The sequence below is a fragment of the Alnus glutinosa genome, chromosome 13, assembly GCF_958979055.1.
Source record: "Alnus glutinosa chromosome 13, dhAlnGlut1.1, whole genome shotgun sequence".
NCBI classification, from domain to species: Eukaryota; Viridiplantae; Streptophyta; class Magnoliopsida; order Fagales; family Betulaceae; genus Alnus; species Alnus glutinosa.
In genome coordinates this window covers 11,956,633-11,978,548 of record NC_084898.1, presented here as the reverse complement: position 1 = coordinate 11,978,548, position 21,916 = coordinate 11,956,633, and positions in this window count along the sequence as shown.

Here is a 21,916-nt window from a genome sequence, read left to right as displayed (position 1 = left end):
TTTTTTGGATGAGCTTTACACCTGAGACGGACTTCCCAAGACTCACCATCGAGTTCCTTAGGTCGCTCAACTTAGAGTAAAACTCTCCGAATGTCTCATTTTCAAGCATCTTAATCTCTTCAAATCTAGAAATCAACATTTGAAGTTTGGCAGATTTAACAAGTTTTGTGCCTTCATATGTTAATTCTAAGATTTGCCATGCTTCTTGAGCAATTCCACAATTTGAAATTTTAGTAAATTCAGACGGTGAGAGAGCTTGACACAGAGCATAGTGGGCTTTTGTCATTGGCAAGTCGTGCGTTCTTTTCAGTTACAAGCTCAATATTTGTATCTACTGGCTCAGTCCAACCAGTTTCAATAGTTTTTCAACAATCAATGGATTTGAAAAAGAAACGCATATGAGCTTTCCAATAGCCATAATTCGTGCCATCAAAGGCAAGAACGCTCATAAGATTTTGAGACATGATAAAATAAAATAGAAGTCAAAGGATAACACTCAGGAATTAAATCTAAATAGAGTGTACCAAGCTTTGATACCAATTGAAAAATAAAGTGACTTCTAATTTAACCTCTATGTGTGCAACGTGTAACAAAATATCAAAATGCGGAATATAAATGAGACGGATATTTTGTTAATGAAGTGAAAACTTAATTAAGAGAAAAACCACTCCAGGGCAGCCAAACCCAGGATTTCTACTATTTAGAAGACAAAGTTAGTTACAAAGCAGTAGCACTCACATAGCCCTGATGCAGTGGTCGTACCTTGAACTCTGACGCATAACCCAATGCGAACGCCTCCCAACCAAGTCACCTACTTGAAGGGGTCTTCAATGGAATCATTTACCATAGGTCTCCTCCCTAAGATAGACTTCAACATGGGCACAACAATAGCACTTCGACAACGGCTTGACAACAAATTGATTAGCACAGTAACTCTTAAATTATACTCTGTAAGCTCTAAGGAATTCAATAATCGAATTCTTACAAATTATATGCAAAGATGCTTTTATTTATAGGCTACAGAAGACCTAAATCGAATCTGATACGATTTTCTCTAGGCGGCGACTAGACGGTAGCTGAGAGCGTCCGGACTGCCAACTATGCAACCGGCTTTCTAAAATCCCTGATATTCTATCCTCAATAGGGCCGCGTCACGACGGTTGCACTTTAGCTACACGCAATTTCCATAATAAGGACTGGCATCCAGACGGTGTAGACCTGATGTTCGGACGGTTATAAAATTGCTATATGTCTTGCCTTATCAAGGATAGAATCTGGACGATGTAGACCTGTCCTCCAGACAAATGCAGTTGTCTTCCCATATCTGTGTCTGCGAAAGAAATTCTTTTACTTGTCGAATACTGAATGGCGTCCGAACGTGTTGCTGAGACGTCCGAACGAATGCAACCTTGAATAGTTCGAAGCTTCTGGACACTAATGGGAGTCTAGATGGAATAACCACGTCCTCCGTGAAAATAAACTATGACTTCTAATTAACCGTGTGTGTGTGCACAATGTGTTAACAAAATAATGTAAAAGCGAAATTCAAATGACACAAGTATTTTGTTAACGAAGTGGAAACTCAATGAAAAGAAAAACCACTCCTGGGTTGCCAAACCCAGAATATCCACTATTCAGAAGACAAAGTTAGTTACAAAGTAGAGTTTCTAGTAGTAGATCCATAATCAAAAAAGTGTTTGTGATTGTTCCAGTAGCACTCACATACCCCTAAAAAACCTTCAATAGCTTGATTTTGCAAAGCCTGAAACTGGTTTTCAGCAAATTGACATCCTTTAAGCAACTGGTCTAGAAGATAAATGAGAAGATTCACCACTAAACCTCTAACTGATACAGATCTGAGGAAGATGCTACGGAAGGCTATGCATGAGCTGGGGGGAAAAAGCTCATCTTAAATCATGAGACCTTTGGAAATATTGAACATATGACCTTAAACAAAATTAATTTTCCAAAGGATCCATCTGTCGGACACTTTGCTGGGAGCTACTAGATAACATATTCCTGAAAAAAAAAAATAGAAATATCTCCAAACCAAGAAAAATCAGATCCTGTTAGTTCCAAAAACAATGTGGTATTTATGACGGCTGTCAATTGGATGCCAAAGAACAATATAAACAATGCAGCAATTTATAAGGCAAAAATATATCATATCAACCCAGCACATAGACATAATAGGATTTTCATACACAATATCTCAAGAAAATATTCCAATCACCAAATATTCCAATATTCTAAAAAGCAGAAGAACTTTAAAAGAACAAAGGAAGACACAGCAAAAACCATGGAATGAGAAGAAATGTGCAAAGAATGCCAAAATCTCAGGAGAAATCCGCGAGAAGAATTCACAACATGACAAAAATAAGAGAACAATGCAGTGCAATATGTTAGTTTGTAATTGGCTTCATTCTGTTGGACAAAATCACTTCTTTGTAATGATGCTTTTAAACAGGGTTCCACTATTCAGAGTGCTTCCAGAAGATTCTGCATAGTCTAGAAGTTAGAAAAATTGAATCCCCTGTAGCCGTTCGAACGACATGATATACCGTCCGGATGACCAAATGTTCAAAGCATCATCCGTCCGGACGACGAGAACTTTCTGTCCGAACCTTCCTCTATGTCGAGAAGCTTCAAACTGCTCCAGCTTGCACCCGTCTGGACGTTTCAGCAGCACGTTCGGACGACACCCAATGTTCGACCAACTATGGGATTTCCTTCCAAAACACAGATATGGGAAGATCGCTGCAATCATCTGGATGAGGTGGATTCCCGTCCGGAGGCGCTCATCCATAAGGCAAGTCACGCATTCAAAATCTAGATGCGTGAGCTACTTATATGGAAATTGCGTGCATCTGATCAACTGTCCAAATGACCATTCCCTTGGTTCGGACCCGCGAAGCCTCAATATGGAAATTGTGTGCAGCTGAAGTGCGACTGTCCGGACAGCACCATCCGGGCGAGGCTCAAATCAGGAAAGAATTTCAGCAAAATTTTGGAAAGCAGATGACTACCGTCCGGATGGCGCCTAGGTTTTATCAAGCCAGATGCTCAGTTGAACCTACAGCCTATAAATAGAGGTCCCTAGGCTTGAGAACAGCAATAATTCGGTATTGAATTCCTTAGTGCTTAGAGAGTTCTATTGTAAGGTTATTGTGCTGAGTCAATCTCTCTGAAGCCATTGTTGTGTGTGCTATTGCTGCCCTTATCTGAAGTCTATCTTAGGGGTTGGCCCTAAGGTAAAGGATTCCATTGAAGACCCCTTCAGGTAGGAGACCTGGTTGGGAGGCGTTCGTGTTAGATTACACATTAAAGTGCAAGGTACGACCACCGCATCAAGGGTTTGTGAGTGCTACTACTTTGTAACTAGTATTATTTTCTGAATAGTGGATATCCTGTGTTTGGCTGCCCCGGAGTGGTTTTTCTCATATTGAGTTTCCACTTCGTTAACAAATTCTTGTGTCTTTTAAATTCTGCATTGATATTATTTTGTTAACACTTTGTACACACATACACTTGCTTTATAGTAGAAGTCATTTTAATTTTTCAATTGGTATCAGAGCTTGGTACACTCTGTTCTTACTTAGAGCATAATGATGATGGGGAAGAACTCAACGAGGCTTATAAAACTCTTTATGTGGAGTTTGAAAAGCTGAGGGAAGGGCGCAAGCAGTACATTCATGATATGAACAGTTTACAAACTGAAAAGAGTTCATTACTGCGCAAAATACAAGAGCTAGAGGACAAGCTACTAGAGACACAGTTTCAATTAAAGAGAGTCACTGATGAAAAGCTGACGCACATGCTATCTATCCAGAAGAGCCCAACCGACAAGACTGGTCTCGGGTATGTAGCTCCTCCTTCTGATACTCCCTCTACTTCCAGGACTGTCTTTGTTAAGCCTGTAGTCCCAGAGCCTCCCCCCACTGTTGAAGATAAAGGGAAGGACAAAATTAATGGAGATGCTCCGGGCACTCAGAAGCCTCTTTCCATAAAAAAATCTCCTATATGCCATCACTGTGGTCTAAGTGGGCATGTCCAACCCCAGTGCTCCCTTCTTAAAGCACAAAAAGCAAAGGTCAAGAAAAAAGTGCCCAGACAAGCAAATTTTGGCATAAGACCTCAAGCCCAGCATCAAACTCCATGGTATCAGGCTCCTTTTCATGCTCCTTGGAATCAAGCACCAAGGCATCAGGCTCCTCAATATCAAGCCCCTTGGTCTCATGCGCCACGGCACCAAGCATCTCAGCATCAGCGGCCTCAGCAGCGATTTGTACCTGCCAATCATAGTGGCAAATCTAAGACCAAATCCAAGCACTTTAAAATGCCGCAGAAGGTGGAAGATGATCAATACTGCAGGGAGCCACCTATTTGGATGCAAAGCATGATGGAGTTGATGGGTCAACAGATGAAGTCCTGTCAGCAACCACCCATAGGAAGGCAGGCTTAGGTCAGAAAGAAGGAAGACGTTCACCCCATGAGGGGGAATAGACTCACCTAGGTGATGAAGGTACTCATGCCTAGGATTTGGTTCCTAATCCTAAGGCATAAAGTTTGATTGCTTGATTTTTACTTGATATATTCTGTGTTTTCTGTGCAATCTGGGAACCATCTTTTTGCCCCTTATTTCTCTTGAGAGAATATTGCAGGTACTATCTGAGAAGACAGAAAAAACAAGTCAAGCAACTGTTTCTCTGTATTGGCAACATCGAGCTTACACAGGTTTGATCATGCCTTGCATGTTATATGATGTCATTTCCATATAGCATTTTATTTGATAAAAAAAAAAAAAAAAAAAAAAAAAAAAAAAAAAAAAAAAATTGGGGGAGAAATTGCAGGAAATTTTTTTCTTTTCTTGGCATGTCAGATATTGCTTGTATTTTTACCTGATATCTCAATTCTTTTTTCATTAATTTACTTTGCTTAGATATGATTGAGAGTTTATGACTATATCTGCCAAGTTTTTTTTTTCTGTACATGAAAAAATTGGATAGCTTCTTTCCTCATGCAATGAAAAAGTACACTATCCAAGATTCCCCTAAAAGTGCATCTTTCCTTCTTTGATTATTTGCTTTTGGAAATTCTGAATAAAAGAAAAGGTTTTTGATAAGATGGTCAAATTGACCAAAATACTAGTTGAACCTAGAACCTAAAAATTCTAGCACTCTCTCTAGGTTGCAGCATCAAAAGAACCAAGCAGTTACTCTTATGAATTCTGTGCTATGTATATTCACTGCTTATGTGCTGAATTAGCTATATACCTTGTCCTTCATGGTGCAAGTAAAATTTTACCTTGTCCTTCATGGTACAAGTAAAACAATTGGGCGTTGCATCTTAGGGGGAGTGTATCAGATGAGGGTGGCTAGGCCCTAGTAATTAATAAGGTTTGACTTTTGACTAATCTTTCACTGATTTTCTCTCTTGTCTAGAAAATCTGGTTGCTTTTTGTCATATCAATGAAAGTCATACCTTTTGGGAAAAGTCTTCACACACACACACACACACACACATTGCATGAGTTGAGTAATCTATTAAAATTTTATGTCCACAGGAAAATCTTTGTGCTGATTGAACTCTGGACTCTCTTTTATATCTTTGAATAATTTTGAGATGCTATTTGATTGCTTTATCAGTTGATTATACATGCCTGTTCTGAAGCTGACTTTAGAAAAAATAATTTCTGCAAATTTTTCCTCAGCTTTTGTCTTTTCAGTGTGAAGCGTCCGGACGGGTGTGGCTTAGACAACCGGACGGAAATGTTACACGTCTAGACACGCGCGGCTCCAACGGCCGAACAGTATGGTTACACGTCCGGACACGTGCGGCCTATCGCATGTTTACGAGGCAGCTCACGCCCGGATGGGTTAATGAGCAGTCCAATCGGGGACCCCATTGGTTTTAAAAACCCTAGCCGCCACATTTTTCAGCTACTCCACTCAATTTCTCACTTTCTTTTGGCTTCTAGTGCGTGGTTTCTCAAGATTTTTGCATTATCTCGCCTTCTTTTGTCCTTTTGTGCATTACTCTCCTCATTCCAGGTACTTTTTCTAGTTAACTTTATTCTTTTCAGTTTTTTTTTATAACTGCTAAAATATTGATTATTTTGGGAATGTTTTCGAGATTATTTGTGATATCTGCTGTGTTGGGATTATCTGTTTCGATATTATTGTGGACTGTATTGTGAAATTTACTGTGTGTAATTTTTGGAAAAGTCTCTTTTACTGCCAATATAATGCCAGATTTTCTATGTGAACTAGCAAGATTTTTTTTTGAATTATTATTGGCAAATCTTGTTGGTTACTTTTGCAAAATCATGTCTGCTGGCAGTCCACAACGCAGAGTCCGACAGAGGACAGAGGGAGATAGGGCAGCCCTTCGAGCAAAAATTATGGACTGACCAGTCATCGCTGAGAGAAATGTAGTTCGGTCAGACATCATGGTGGCACCTCTGGACAATATCCACCACACTATCCAGACCTTCCACTGGGGGTATCTGCACAACTGTGCCTGTGTTGTGTACACCAAGCTGGCTAGATTATTTTATGCCAACCTCGAGGTGGTTCAGGATGATGACCGTGGGGTGGTGCTTCAGTCCACTGTGGATGGGCATACTATCATTGTTGATCCCCAGATCATCAGTCAATTCATAGGGGTGCCTATTCTCCAGATCTCTGGCAGCCCGTACAATGAGGTGGTAATCCCTCCTTCTCTGGATGATCTCATAGAATTTTTCCATGAAGTTCCCCAAGGAGAGGAGCGCGCCACCACCATCAAGATCGGTGCCTTATCTACCCAACATCGCATGCTAGCCAAGATTGTCCAGCATAACCTTTGGCCCGTTGTTAGGCGTAGTGACCTGATATTGAAGAGGGCGCAATTCATCTATGCCACCAGTCTTCGCTTGCCCTTTTCTCTGTGCAAGCAAATTTTGGGCGTTATTCTGGAGGCTCGTGATGAGGGCAATACCAGTCTCCCGTTTGGCTGCCTGCTCACGTAGATTATTCTACAGATAGGCATCAGTATTGCTGGAAAGCCGAAGATGAAGATCCAGGACCCTATCAGCAAGCAAACCCTGATGAAGTCCAATGCTTAGCTACAGCGAGATGATCAGGATGATGATGTGCCCGCGCCTCCTCATATTCTTGTAGGAGTACCAGATGTGGCGTCCTCTTCGCATACTGCTCTACCACCTCAGCAGGATGCCAGTTACTCCCAAATTTTGGAGGCATTGGCAACTATACAAGGGGGTATGAGTTTCATGCAGCTGTCCATGTCATCTATGCAGCAGTCCATCTCTGCCATGCAACAGGAGGTTCACTCAATTAACCTCCGTGTAGAGCAAAACCAGCTGGATCTCCAGGAGTGACTCAAGTACCATCATCCGTCCAACAGTGATGATGAGGACGATGTCCCGATGGCAGATGCATCCTGATTTTTTTTGTTTTCACTTCGTTGTTGTTTTTGATGTATCTTGTTTTGGATATTTTGTTAAACTTGTTTAAAAACTCCTGGATTATATTACTCTGTTTACCTTGGTCCTTCTGAGACCTTTAAGGGGAGTAATTTTTATTTGGACCAAGATTGTATTTTTAACCGGTCAAGTGATTTTTGTCTCAAAATGGCCAAATGGGGAATTTGTTAGTTTGTAATTGGCTTCATTCTATTGGACAAAATCACTTCTTTGTAATGATGCTTTTAAACAAGGTTCCACTATTCAGAGTGCTTCCAGAAGATTCTGCATTGATATTATTTTGTTAACACTTTGTGCACACACACACTTGCTTTATAGTAGAAGTCATTTTAATTTTTCAATTGGTATCAGAGCTTGGTACACTCTGTTCTTACTTAGAGTATAGTGATGATGGGGAAGAACTCAAGGAGGCTTATAAAACTCTCTATGTGGAGTTCAAAAAGCTGAGGGAAGGGCGCAAGCAGTACATTCATGATCTAGACAGTTTACAAACTGAAAAGAGTTCATTACTGCGCAAAATACAGGAGCTAGAGGAGAAGCTACTAAAGACACAGCTTCAATTAGAGAGAGTCACTGATGAAAAGCTGACGCACATGCTATCTATCCAGAAGAGCCCAACCGACAAGACTGGTCTCGGGTATGTAGCTCCTCCTTCTGATACTCCCTCTACTTCTAGGACTGTCTTTGTTAAGCATGCAGTCCCAGAGCCTCCCCCCACTGTTGAAGATAAAGGAAAGGACAAAAAGAACGTGTCCGGACGTGTCCGGACATGTCACTTAAGAATACCTGAAAAGAACGTGAAAAGATTACCTGAAAAGAACGTGTCAGGACGTGGTATACACTCGTTCGAATGATCCACTTCCAGATTAGCAATCGGCAAAACCGCGCGTGTTTGGACGTGTCACTTAACCATCCAGACGTCTGAGCCGCAATCGTCCTGACGCTTCACACAGAAAATCTGAAACTTAAGGAAAATTTGCAGAAAAAAATATTTTCCCTAAAAATAGCTTCAGAATATGCATGTATAATCAACTGATAAAGCAGTCAAATAGCATTTGAAAAATATACAAAGATATAATTGAGAGTTAAGTATTCAATAAGCTCAAATTTCCCTACGGATAGAAATTTTTAAATAGATTACTCAACTCATACAATGCATGTGTGTGTGAAAGCTTTCTCAATAAGATATGATGTTTGCTGATATGATTTAAAACAATTGGATTTTCTAAACAAAAGAGAAAATCATTGTTAGATAAGTCAAAAATCAAACCTTATTGGTACGCTCAAGTCTCGACGACTACATACATGGATTTTAAATTTATATGTTTTACCACTCGCAATAGTACGAATCAATTATACTATAGTAAGGGTTATCGAACCACAGAGATTGGGGGTTGTTTTGCGTAACGGAATATTTAAAGAGCGTATTTAACTTAACTTAAAAATAAAAACAAATTAAAGGTTGTAGAATTGAAGCTACAACGAGTAAAGTGAAGAAAAGCATAAAATGAAACAAACTTAAAAGAAAACTTAGGGTAATGATCTTATCAAATCCTTAACCAATGGAATGTTTAAAGTCTATATGGATCTTCCTAACAAGTATGATATGAGCGCGTAATGGGTGTCAACCATTACGATGACCTCGACATGAAAACACTTTCGTTAAGACGTGATCATGAAGCACCTAGTTTCACATTAAACAACTCCACGTAAAGATTAGTCTATAATTGAAAAACGTTTACACTACAAAAGGTGTGTGGGGATTAATGCTCCCCAGCTTACTACTCTATAAAACATCCTAATAAGCATACACAATACATGGACACCCTAGTTAGGCCACAATGATAAGGTATCTTAGTTTCACACCGATCTATTCCATGAAAAGATTAAACTACAATGGAAAGACGTTTTACACTACCAAATGTTGAAATGACCGGTGCTCCCTGGCATACCCTATAAGGTAACTCTAATAAGTGAACATATATCATGTCAAATAAAACCATTGCAAAAGACCTCATTCTTTTTCAAGAATGTTGGTTTTATTCAAGAAATCAAGAAAACTCATAGATAAGTATAACTCTTTTTCATGAATAAATGGATTGAAATATTGAAGACAACTTTTTAGCATGAGTTTTGAAATCCTCTAGCCTTACACAATCATCAAACATATCAAGAAAAACTCAAGAACATCAAGAACACTCCAAGGATTTTGGAAAAGATTTGATCAAAACCCTAAGAAAGGGTTTGGCTAGACATGAAGTAAACTAATCTAAGCATGAAATCAAAGGAAAACAGTAAAGAAAACAAGATTTAAATAAACTAAGACTATTATATTAATCTAAGAGAATTCGGATTACAAAAGGAAATGAAAAGCACTAAAATTAACTAAGATACACCTGAGAAAATCGAAGCCCCCAAAAGATGCATGAAAATAACTCTCTCTCCAGTCTCCTATTTATAGATAAGAGAGTTTACAAATATCTAAGGAAGAGATAAGATAAGATAAGATAAGAGATATTTATGAAATATCTAAGATATTTTGGAAATATCTAAAAATATCTAAGAATATCTAAAAAATATCTAGGATATTTAAAATATCAAGGAAAAGTGACATGTCAACATTGTTCCAGATTGTTCCGAAAATATCCAAATTCGATCGATCGATTATAAAGTCGATCGATCGCATTTCGCTCGATCGCATTTGTGGTTACCCTGTCTCGATCGATCGATTTGCCTTAGCCGATTCTTCACTTGGCAGGAGCAACTTTGAACTCTGGAAATGACCAAATAGCCATTGATGTATTTTCAAGTCTAATTCGGGTGTTTTGAACTATATTTCAATTAAGACCTGAAAATAAGACAAAACACTAAAACACAACAAAATATTATATTTACAACACAAACTAGGCATAACAAATGTAAATCAAGGGGTCTTGAATAGAATAATTCAAGACTTATCACTTATCTTACTAAGGCCTAGCCACCCTCATCAGATACACTCCCCTAAGATGCAGCACTTTTCTTTTACTTAGTCCTTTAGTGACCGTCTATTTTCGCAATGATTTGGTCACTGATTGTTTCTTTAGGGACAAGTTTAAGAACATATTTATAGCACAAAAGCAGTGGATCTTTTTATTTATACATATTTATCAATTTTAGAATACTTTTTATCACTTGGAACTGCAACCTAGAGAGAATGATAGAATTTTTAGGTTCTAGGTGCAACTAGCGAGTTGGTCAATTTGAACATCTTACAAAAAAAATCTCTTTTTTATCAGAATTTCTAGACACTAAAAATCAGAGAGTAAAAAAATGTTTTTTAAGGGAGCTTTGGATAGTGCACATTTTTTCATCGCATGACAAAAGCAACTTTCTAGCATTAAGATGCATACGAAAACTTAGCAGATATCAGGCATAAACTCTCAATCATATAAAAGCATAGTTAATCAATACACAATGAACTAAGATATTAGGAAAAAATACGTACAATATCTGCAAAGCTATTAAAAGAAAAAATAAAATTCTATATCTTCTCCCCAATTTTTTTTATTTTTTTATTTTTTTTTATGTTGAAAAAAAAAAAACAACAAAAACATGCTAGATGAAAATAAATGCACAAAAACCTCATAGCATATGTGGTAAAATAAACTTGTTCACATGAAAGGTTCAAAATTTACCAAGACAGAAAAATAGCAGCCTAATGTGCTTTTTCTGTCATCCCCAAATAGTACCTGCAGAACTTTCTCAAAACAACAAGAGAAAATATGGGAAATAAAATAAATGGTTCCTCTAACAGAATGCAAGGCATGAATAAGATGTGACATGATAAACAATGCAATGCAAACATACCTGACATGCACTAGGATTTAGGAACCAAAATCCTAGGCATAGTGAGACTTCACCTTTATTAGGTGAGTCCACTCCCCCTCAAGGGGTGAATGGTCTCATCATTCTTGACCCATACCTACTTGACCCGTGGCGGTGGCTTGCAGGTCTTGTCTATGTTGGCCATCTTTAGCATGCCTTGCATCAGGCTCAACAACCCCTCATAGCTATGGTTGCTATTGGGCTTCTGCGGCTTTCTCTTGTAGCGCCTTGATTTGTTCTTATTTGGTTTGCCACTTTGATTGGCAGGAACAAAATGTTGCTGATACAGTGGAGCCTGATGTGCCATCAGAGGTAAAGTGCCTGATATAACTCTTGCTGGCAGCTCCCTCTGAACCTTCGACTTCTGAGCCTGAAGATGTGGACATTTGGGTCAAATGTGACCGGTGACGCCGCAATGATGACAAGTGGGCAGGCTTCTTTTGTTGGAATGCTTTTTGACAATCTCTGCAGATTTAATGTTAGCATTCTTACAAATAATATTGTCCTTACCTTTTATACGTCTCATATGCGGAGGGACATATTTAGATGAGAAAGAATTTTCAACTTTACCTTTCCTCGGAGCATCCTGTTTAATCCAAGGCCTGTGAGATTTCAACAAATAATAATTTGGTCTAATATGACTAATCTTCCTACAATTATGACAAGTAGGAACAAACTTACCTCATGTTTCTGATTCCTTGGACTTTGGCATCACATGATTATTTAAGCAAGAATTTTCTAAACAAGTTGTATCTACTATCACAAGCTTAATATCAATAGAATCTAATTCAGAATCAGAAGCATGTGAAGTAGAATTACTCATATCATCAACAATTAAAGTGGGCTTGTTAGAAATATTTGAATGAATACAAAGCATGCTTTTCAAATTATCACTAGAGAATTTTTCCAATTTATTCTCAAGTGCATCAATAGTATTAAGCAACATGGTATTCTTAGATTTCAAAGAGTCAGTCAAAACATGTGATTCACATAACTGAACAATCAAAGACTTTTTTTCTTGCTTCACCTTTTTGAGCTCTTTATTGGATTTTTTAGAAGTTTTACTCAATTTATCAAAAACCTTAAAGAGCTCAATATCATAATTCTCTTCAGATAACTGAGAAAAATTCATGATAAAAGGTGTACAAAAAATAGAAGCCACAAGAAGATAAGGATTACACTCAGGAATTAAATCCTTTAAATGGAGTGTACTTGCTCTAATACCAATTGAAAATAAACTATAACTTCTAATTAACTGTGTGTGTGTGTGCACCATGTGTAACAAAATAATGTAAAAGCGAAATTTAAATGACATAAATATTTTGTTAACAAAGTGGAAACTCAATGAAGAGAAAAAACACTCCGGAGCAGCCAAACCCAAGATATCCACTATTCAGAAGACCAAGTTAGTTACAAAATAGTAGCACTCACATACCCCTAATGCAGTGGTCGTAACTTGAACTCCGACGCATAACCCAATGCGAACGCCTCCTAACCAAGTCACCTACTTGAAGGGTTTTCAATAAAATCCTTTACGTTAGGGCTTCTCCCTAAGATAGTTTTTAATTGTAGCATAGCAACAACACACAACGACAACGACTTGAGAGCAAGCGAATCAGCACAACAACTCCTAAAATATACTCTCTAAGCTTTAAAGAATTCAATACCGAATTCTACCAATTGTACATGCCTAGAGGCCTCTATTTATAGACTACAGAAGACCTAAATCGAGTTTGATACGATTTTCTCTAGGCGGCATCCGGACAGTAGCTAAGGGTGTCTGGACGAACAATTGTGGCTTTTCAAATTCACTGAATTTTTTTCCTGAATAGAGCTGCGTCTGGACAATGTTGCCCCAGCGTCAGAAAGGTTGCACTTCTACTACACGCAATTTTCATAATAAGGACTGAGCGTTCGGACAGTGTAAACTGACGTCCAGACGATTGCAAATCTTCTGCACATCTTCTCTTATCAAGGATAGCGTCTAGACGGTTGCAGCTGTCTTCCCATATTTATGTTTGGAAAGGAAATCCTTTTACTTGTCGATCACTGAATAGGTATGGACGTGTTGCTGAGACATTCGAACGGATGCAACCTGGAACAGTTCGAAGCTTCTTGACACAAATGGGAGTCCGGACGGAAAGATCTCGTCGTCCAGACGGATGTTGCTTGACTAACGAGCGTCCGGATGGAATACCACGTTATCCAGACGGATGCAAGGGACTTCAAATTCACTGTATTGAATTCTGCACAGAGTCTTCCTGGAACTTCTGAAATAACCTTCTTCATGCTTGTGACACTAAACTTGTCATAATAATGCTCCTTCCATTTTAGAGAAATAAACTCTAGATATTTTGAAGATTCTGGAATATACAACATCCCTGTGAAAACAATAACATTACATGATAATGATTTTGTCAACAGAATGTAGCCAATCAAAAACTAACAGTCCGGACCGATGTTGCTTGACTGATGAGCATCCGGACGAATGCATGGGATTCAACTTCTCCGCACAGAATCTTCTTGAAGCACAAAATTGAAATGTAGACTCTGAATAACAACAGCATCCCGGATTAAAAAGCAACATTACATAGAAGTGATTTTGTTCAACAAAATACAACTAATCACAAACTAATATAATGGGTTGGTTTTGTTTTTGTTGTTGTGGTGGTGGCGGCGATAGCAATTGTGGCTCGTCTTCTGGTGGTTGTGGTATGTTGAATATATATGTGTGAGTGTGAAAGGATTGAGTCCTACATTAGAAATATGTAAGAATTGTGAATGGTTAATATAGTATAGTTGGGCTCGAACTCATAGGCTTAAGCTTTTGAATTGTGTGGTGTTTCAACATACTATACTATGAGATCACTAAAAAGATTTTTGAAAGTGTCAATCTCCCTACCATGGTGATTCATGGCCTTCACTTTATAAAGACAAAGCACACACCAAGTGGTCACTGAATTGCTTCACTCAAATTGTATCATATGTATTCACTCTCACACCGCGTAAGAGGACTATTGTTATATTTAGAACATTACAAGATCGTATATGCTTTTACAAAGTCAAAAGTGCTTTGGTTTATCACGTTGGTTGTTGGGGCTATTATGGTTTATCTTGTTGAGAGTTATTTGATTGTTGCTTTAGTTGTCGTAACTTGTGGGAGTTAATTATCTTCAATTTCTGTATAGATACATTTTTAGTTCTTTTTCCTGTTACGATCTTAAATGTCTCACATTACTTAAATATAATCTTAAACTTAAAATTTATACCATTTGATATCGGCCAACCATCATGTCGAGTGAGGTGAGATCGAGAGCATCTACTTCATAGTTCTCTGGCAACTTTCTAAATTTAGTCTCCCATCTCCGATTCCGCTTGATTCAAAAGCCTATTTTGCTGCTATTCAATTCATAATTTTTCATTTTCAAGCAATTTGTTGAAATAAAGACAAAAATTTGAAAAACTAGAAATATCAAGGAGCCAGTAACCTTTTTTTTCTTTTTTCTTTTTTATCATTTTTCTTGGGTTTTTGTGTGTAGATGAGTAATATAATTTGAAAACCTTTGATTTTTGTGCTTTGAAAGTTATTAGTGTATAATATTTTTTCACCAAACCTTAAGAGAGGTCAACATCATTTTCCTAAGGTATAATGTTACATGCAATCTAAGATGTAATTTAAAAAATAGTACTTATTCTTAATTTAAAAGATAAAATGACAAATATTTACTTTTCAAATTATATAGCCTGGTTTCTTATTTTAAAATATGATTGTATGTGTGAGAAAGAAATGAATATGTACGGTTGAGAGAGAGAAAAGTTTAGAAAATTGGGTAAAAAATTATGAGTATCATCTTGTCATATGTTAACCTTAATCAGATTGCATTTTTTATCATACAATAAACCAAAAATCCATAGAGCTATTAGAGCATCGAAGAATATCGAGGAATATAAAAGAGTTCATTTGATATAATTTTTTAAATGGTATTTTTTTATTTTTTTAAATTAAAAAAAAAATTATGATGAGACGTAAAAGTAAAGTTAATATAAAATGTTTTGTGAATATTTTGTATACATTTGAAGTTATATATATATATATATATATATATATATATATATATATATATATATATATATATTGTGAAAAAAACAAAAAATTTTCATTAAAAAACATGGGCAAACGAGTATATATATATATATTGTGAAAAAACAAAAAAGTTTCATTAAAAAACCATTGGCAAACGAGTAGCTTTTGATGTTAGATCAACCTTGACAATCCCACTACAGTGCTAGGAAGACTAGCAATATTTTTGTGCAAAAAATTGTACTAAAAAACATTTTTGCTTTTTTTTTTTTTTTTTTTTTTTTTTTTTTTTTTTTTTTTTTTTTTTTTTCTAGATTTCCTTTTGATATGGTCAACCTTCTTGAGCATTCTAACCTCTAAACTACTAGAATAGTCCACCAACAACCGAGACAAAAAAGTTTAATTCATTATTAGTCCTAAAACATCATTAGGTGACGGTTAGGTCAACCTGCTTTTCTCTTTTGAAAACCTCATTTTAAGATAATGCTACATTCTTTATCATCATTGCATTAAATAATTAATTATTCAATAATCTAACTTTTTCTCCTTTTTTTTTTTTTTTTTTCCTCTTTAATTTTTGTGTTCAGTAGTATGTGTATTAACTTATATCTCTCCCAGTTAATCACTTCACATGACTATCTTCTTTTTGGTCGTCGCTCCATCTGTTCCAACGGACCCTTACCCTTCGTTGCCGTTTCTAGTTGGCATTAAAGCCCTCCAACTTGGATCATGATTTATTATAATTTTTTTTAGAATTATAAATCCTTAAATTATGTGAATTTAAGTCATTTTATGCTTTTTTTTCTTTTTTCTTTTTTCTTTTTTTGACATGTTCACACAAGAGGGGAGATAGAGGATTAGAACTAGTGACCTCTTGTCTCCAAGGAGTAGCTCAATCGGTTAGAGACCACGCCTCATAAAGCGCAGGTCACTAGTTCGAATCCCCCTCCCCGTCTTGTGTGAACATGTCAAAAAAAAAAAAAAACTAGTGACCTCTACTTCATGAGGCGTGGTCCCCAATGAGAATTTAAGTCATTAAGTCATTTTATAGTTTATACATCAAACGGCATGAAAAATACTGTATATTAAAAATGTGACATGCTAACAATGAGAATTGAGTATTTTTTTATCAGGTTTCTACACTTTATATCATATAAAAACTTTGAGCAAAAAACTATCTTTTTGTTTAATAAAGAAAAATCGTCTCTTCAAAAGTGAAAATATGTATTTGAATTTTTTTTTATTACCTCAATAACATGTCATATCTATAATATATATAACATTTTTCATGTCATTTGATGTAAAATAGGGCCTGAAATCACATAATTTGAAAATCTAAATTTCTTTGAAATTGTAGAGGATCCTAATCCCTTGAACTTGCAAGTTGCGTCTTTGAATATTACTATGCTAATTAAGTGACATTGCCTTTTGTTTGAGGTAAAATGTTTTTTTTTTTTTTTGGAAAAATATTTTTTACGAAATTGTTTTTTCAAAATATTTCCCAACGTTTAGCTTATACGGAAAATGAATTACAACAAAAAACGATCGGTGAATTCTGGCAACCCCTAGCAGTGGTCCAGTGGAGGTCCCGCTGTTTGAGAAGGAAAAGCTCAACCTCGAAAAATGGTTTACGAAATTTAAAATAGTTAAATACATTTTTGCCCATGGTTTTATCAACTTTATTTTTTTCGCTTTGGTTTCACTTTCGATAACCGGTGATACCTCGCTTATAGGCATATACCTAAATAGCACCTATGTCAATCTGCAGTCAAGAAAGCTAACGAAATTTCACATCAAACCAATTAAAACATGACATGTGTCATATACCTTTAAAAAAAATAAAAAATAAAAAATTGGCCACCCCTATTTTGGCCTATGGGGGCAGTTGAGCCACTCCCAAATCGGCTTTGTCTGAGGTGGTCGAACGATCCTCATCCAACCGTAAGAGGTGGTCGAAACCACTCCTAAGCCAAAAAGGGGTGGCCGCGCCACCCTCAAGGCCTTTAGGGGTGGTTCAGCCACCCCCAAATCAGCTCAAGCTACCCATTTGGGTTTTTATTTTATTTAAAGTTTTAAAGTTTTTTTTAAAAAAAAAAAAAAAAAAGTCCACATACCCTCTCAAACTACCACCAAATTAACAATGTCCTCCTAAACTTTCAATTGAGACAATGTCCCTCCCAAACTATCAAAACATTGTCAATGTACCCCTAAGGCCAAATAAAAGACAAATATCTTACAAAAATACTGCTATAAATTCAAAAAAAAAAAATAAATGAAAATGTTTACTTTCTTAAAAAAAAAAAAAAAAAAATTAATTTTTCATCATTGACGGGACATTGAATATTTTTAATAGTTTTGGGGGGAGGGACATTGTCAATTTGGTGGTAGTTCGAGGGGGGTATGTGAACTTTACTCTTTTTTTTAATTATTTTTATTTCTTGATTTTTACATTTAAGTTTTTTCTTCTTTTTTTTTTTAATTTATTATTTTTTTAATAAGGTATATAACACGTGTCAAGTTTTGATTAATTTGATGTGGAATTCCATTAGTTTTATTGACGGCAAATGATTAGAGGTACTATTTGGGTATATACCCATAAGCGAGGTGCCACCTGTGATCGAAAAGTGAAACTGAGGAAGGAAAAAATAAAATTGTTAAAACCCAATAGACAAAAAGATATATAACCCAATTTAAAAACAAAATCATTTTCTGAAACTAAATAAGCTTTTTTTGTCAAACTGAAAATATTTTTAGTTTAACTATCATTTTCAGTCGAACTAAACACAAAAAAAAAAAATATATAGAAAATATTTTATGCCGAAACAAATGGAAATTAAATTGGTATTGAAGCCCTTGAAACCTCACTCTTATACGATCTATCCAGCCTATCCACATGTTTGATTGCTCATGCTTTTTTTGGGATAACCACATTAAAAATTGTTTGTATGAACTCTAACGCTGCCAGTATGTTAGCTGCCTTCACACATGACTTCATGGTAACGAAAAATGTTAAACCATGAAAGAAAAATATGCATTATTTGACGCATTACAATCATTTTGAATAAATGTTCATTACTTACTATCATCGAATCAAAAAAATGTCCATCTATAAACAATGGCAAGAGACTTTCTTTTATTATTATTATTATTATTATTATTGGGATTAATTTTTGTTTTAAAATCATCCTCAAACTTTAATTGCCGATTAACAAGGAGCAAACTGGTCGGATGTTAAAATATCACGTATACAACTAAGAACATCTGATGTGGTCTTTTATTTATCAAAATATATCAATAATAAAAATAATCACTCGCAATAGGACGAATCTTTGTAGGATAGGGCTATATTGAAGGTGTCGAACCTCAAGGACTACGTAGGAATTGCTATCAAGATTTTCAAGATTAAATATAACTTAATTAAAAGAATATTTGATTTGATTTTTGTTTTACAAAAATAAATACATAAAGTAGTAAAAGACATAAATGTAAAGAGAATATAGGGATGAGAGAAAGAATAAGGGGGGTTGAGGCATGGACCGTTTGCCTAACCACTAAGATGCGGTACGACCCGTCTTCCCTATGTATGAATTAGTTACGTCTTTAATAGGATACACAATCGATGGAATAGTATAACCCATCCTTGGTTGGTACGAACTGTCTACCTAAATTACACTAAACTAGGGTGTAGTACAATCCGTCTTCCCTACACATGGCCTATCTAACCCTCTTGATTATATATCAATTAAAACCATTGTATAACAATCATTCACATAATCCTAGAAAATATGAAGGATTGAATTCAATTAATATAAAAGACTTTCGAAGATAAGATAAGAAATTCATATAAACATTAAGATCAATTCTCACATTTTTACAACCATCATGCATATAGAAAATCTCAAATACAATTAAACCAACACCCTATTACGAATTTAGCCGTTCATCGTGGTGCTGGGATGACCTCCTGTCATGTTTTTCTCCTCTTCAACTTGTCAAGCCTCCAAGAAGAATTTTCTGTCTAAAGCTAAGCACCCATTATCTTGAAGCTTAAGGGTCTATTTATAGAGACTAGAAGAGGCCTAAAAGCCCTAGGAGACCAAGAAAAATTAGAACTTAGTCTCTTAGTTTAAGTAGGAAATTGAAAATTCAATCCAAGTAAGAAAATGATTCCAAATTCATTTAGATTTGCAATCTTTTATTGCAGGGCGATTTTGGCATAGTAAACGTTCGAATTAGGCAAAATCTATTTCTTACATATTTGTTAAATTTTTTATTAGCTTTCCAATGCCACCAATTTTATTGCAATTTGACAAGTTGCCAAATTATAAAGCGAGAAATTCGTTGGGATAAAGATGTCAAGCAAATGGCTCGCGTTGTCAGGTTTACTTAGATAGATATTAATTGTTAATGTTAGAGTAATATCTGCTTGGAAGCCCTAAGTCTATATTGATGATGCATGTTATTATTTATGGATTTATGTTAATTGTCTCAAATCATTTATTTCCGTTTTTCGCTCTAGTATACTCTAATAATTAGTTAGGTGTAGAGAATTCAGCTAATTACAAGTTAATTAGTATGAAGGCACTACGAGTAACACTCAAAGTTTAATAAATTTAATTATTTAATTTTGGGGGCGTTACACTTTGAAAAGTTAGGGATAATTACCTTTTCTCCCCATGAACTACCAACTTTTACGCAAAGCCCCCACAAACTACCAACTCGACCAAGATAAAGCATTCAACTACCAAAGACAACCCTTTTCCCCCCTTCCGTCAATCAAAGGGGTTAAAACAAACGATCAACGGGTCATGTGACCGTCACATGCTGTTTTACCCTCATTTTCTTCCTATTTTCCCCCCATGAACTACCATCATCTTCCAACATGCCCCCATGAACTACCACCATCTTCCAACATGCCCCCATATAAAACGGCACATGACGATTACGTGACCCGTTGACCGATTGTTTTAACCATCTAACTGACGGAATGGGGGAAAATAGTTGTGTTTGGTAGTTGAATGCTCTATTTTGGTCGAGTTGGTAGTTTGTGGGGGCTTTGCGCAAAAGTTGGTAGTTCATGGAGGGAAAAAGTAATTACCCCAAAAAGTTATAACTTCGTGTTACATAAATTTTGTTTTAGTATGTATATCTATTTGTTAGATCAAAAGCATGAAATAATTTTATCATGATATGAACCTATGTTTTATATGCCTTATGATTTGATGTTCTATTCGGTTTATGATTAGTAGAAAAGTTCAGTTTTGAGATAAAAGTTTTAAGATAAAGGTTTTGAAGAGAAAAGTTCAATAAGTAAGCATTATACGCTCAACAATCATAGGTCGAGTGGCATTGTACACTCGACAACCCAAGTCAAACGAGGATAATACGTTCGACACTAGTCCTAAGAGAAGTACTAGTACAATTAAACTGTAAATTCAATAAATTAGTCTTTTAGCTTATTTTTAGTAATTTAGTATTACTTATGCATGCAAGTTTAGATAAGCAAGTTCTTTACATTAAAGCATTTACTTATAGTCTTTGGTGTTAACAAAGATTTGATCAGTAAGTAGTAAGTATTTTTTGTTTGCTTTTAAGTTATTTTACATATGAAAGTAGAAAAGCTAGCTTTTGAATTAGTATAAGATTTCAGTTTTTTATATTTCAGTAAGCAAAATACTCCCTCTCTTGGTGTTTTAAGGAAAGAAATTTTCGCAAGTGTTTTTAGTAAAATCAAACTACATTATTGAGATTTCAAATGAAATAAGTGCTTTACTTAAATGAGTTTGTACCAGAAAGAAATTTTATCAGAACTAGAGGGCTCACATCACACACTAGTTTGGTGTAACTCCTGACTTTAAATACAAGTCATAAGTGGAAAATATTTTGATTTTCCGCGTGACGCTACTACTTAATATATATCAACAGAACTCTCGTAATAGAAAATATCATGTAGTATTTTTTTTTTCTTCATTTCGAAACCACAAACTCATCTCAATGAATATATCAGAGCTTCTAAATAAACTTTAACTTATATAAATATCAATAATGTTATTACAAGCCTTATTTTATATATATATATATATAGGTTGTTGGCTAAAAGTGCCACAAGTGGCACATCAAAATGCTACAAATTAACTAATGAAAGTCATCTTTTCCCAAAAGTTTGAGGCATCCTATCCAACTCAAGCATAAAAGCTAAGATACGCATACGAGTCTTCATCCTCTCCTTGACCTACAATATCTGCAAAATTACAACAATTTCACAAATGAATGTGTGAATCTACGACTCAGCAAGTCTAAACAAACTAACCATTTATAATCCGAGCACCCTTTTGAAAATAGCTCTAACTAGTGTTTATAATAATAACTATTATTGTACAGAGTTTCTTAACAGAGTATGCCACCAAAATATCATAGCTGTTAAAATAAATACTCACGTCAAGAAGTTTGTACACACACACATATACACATATATCTATACACAT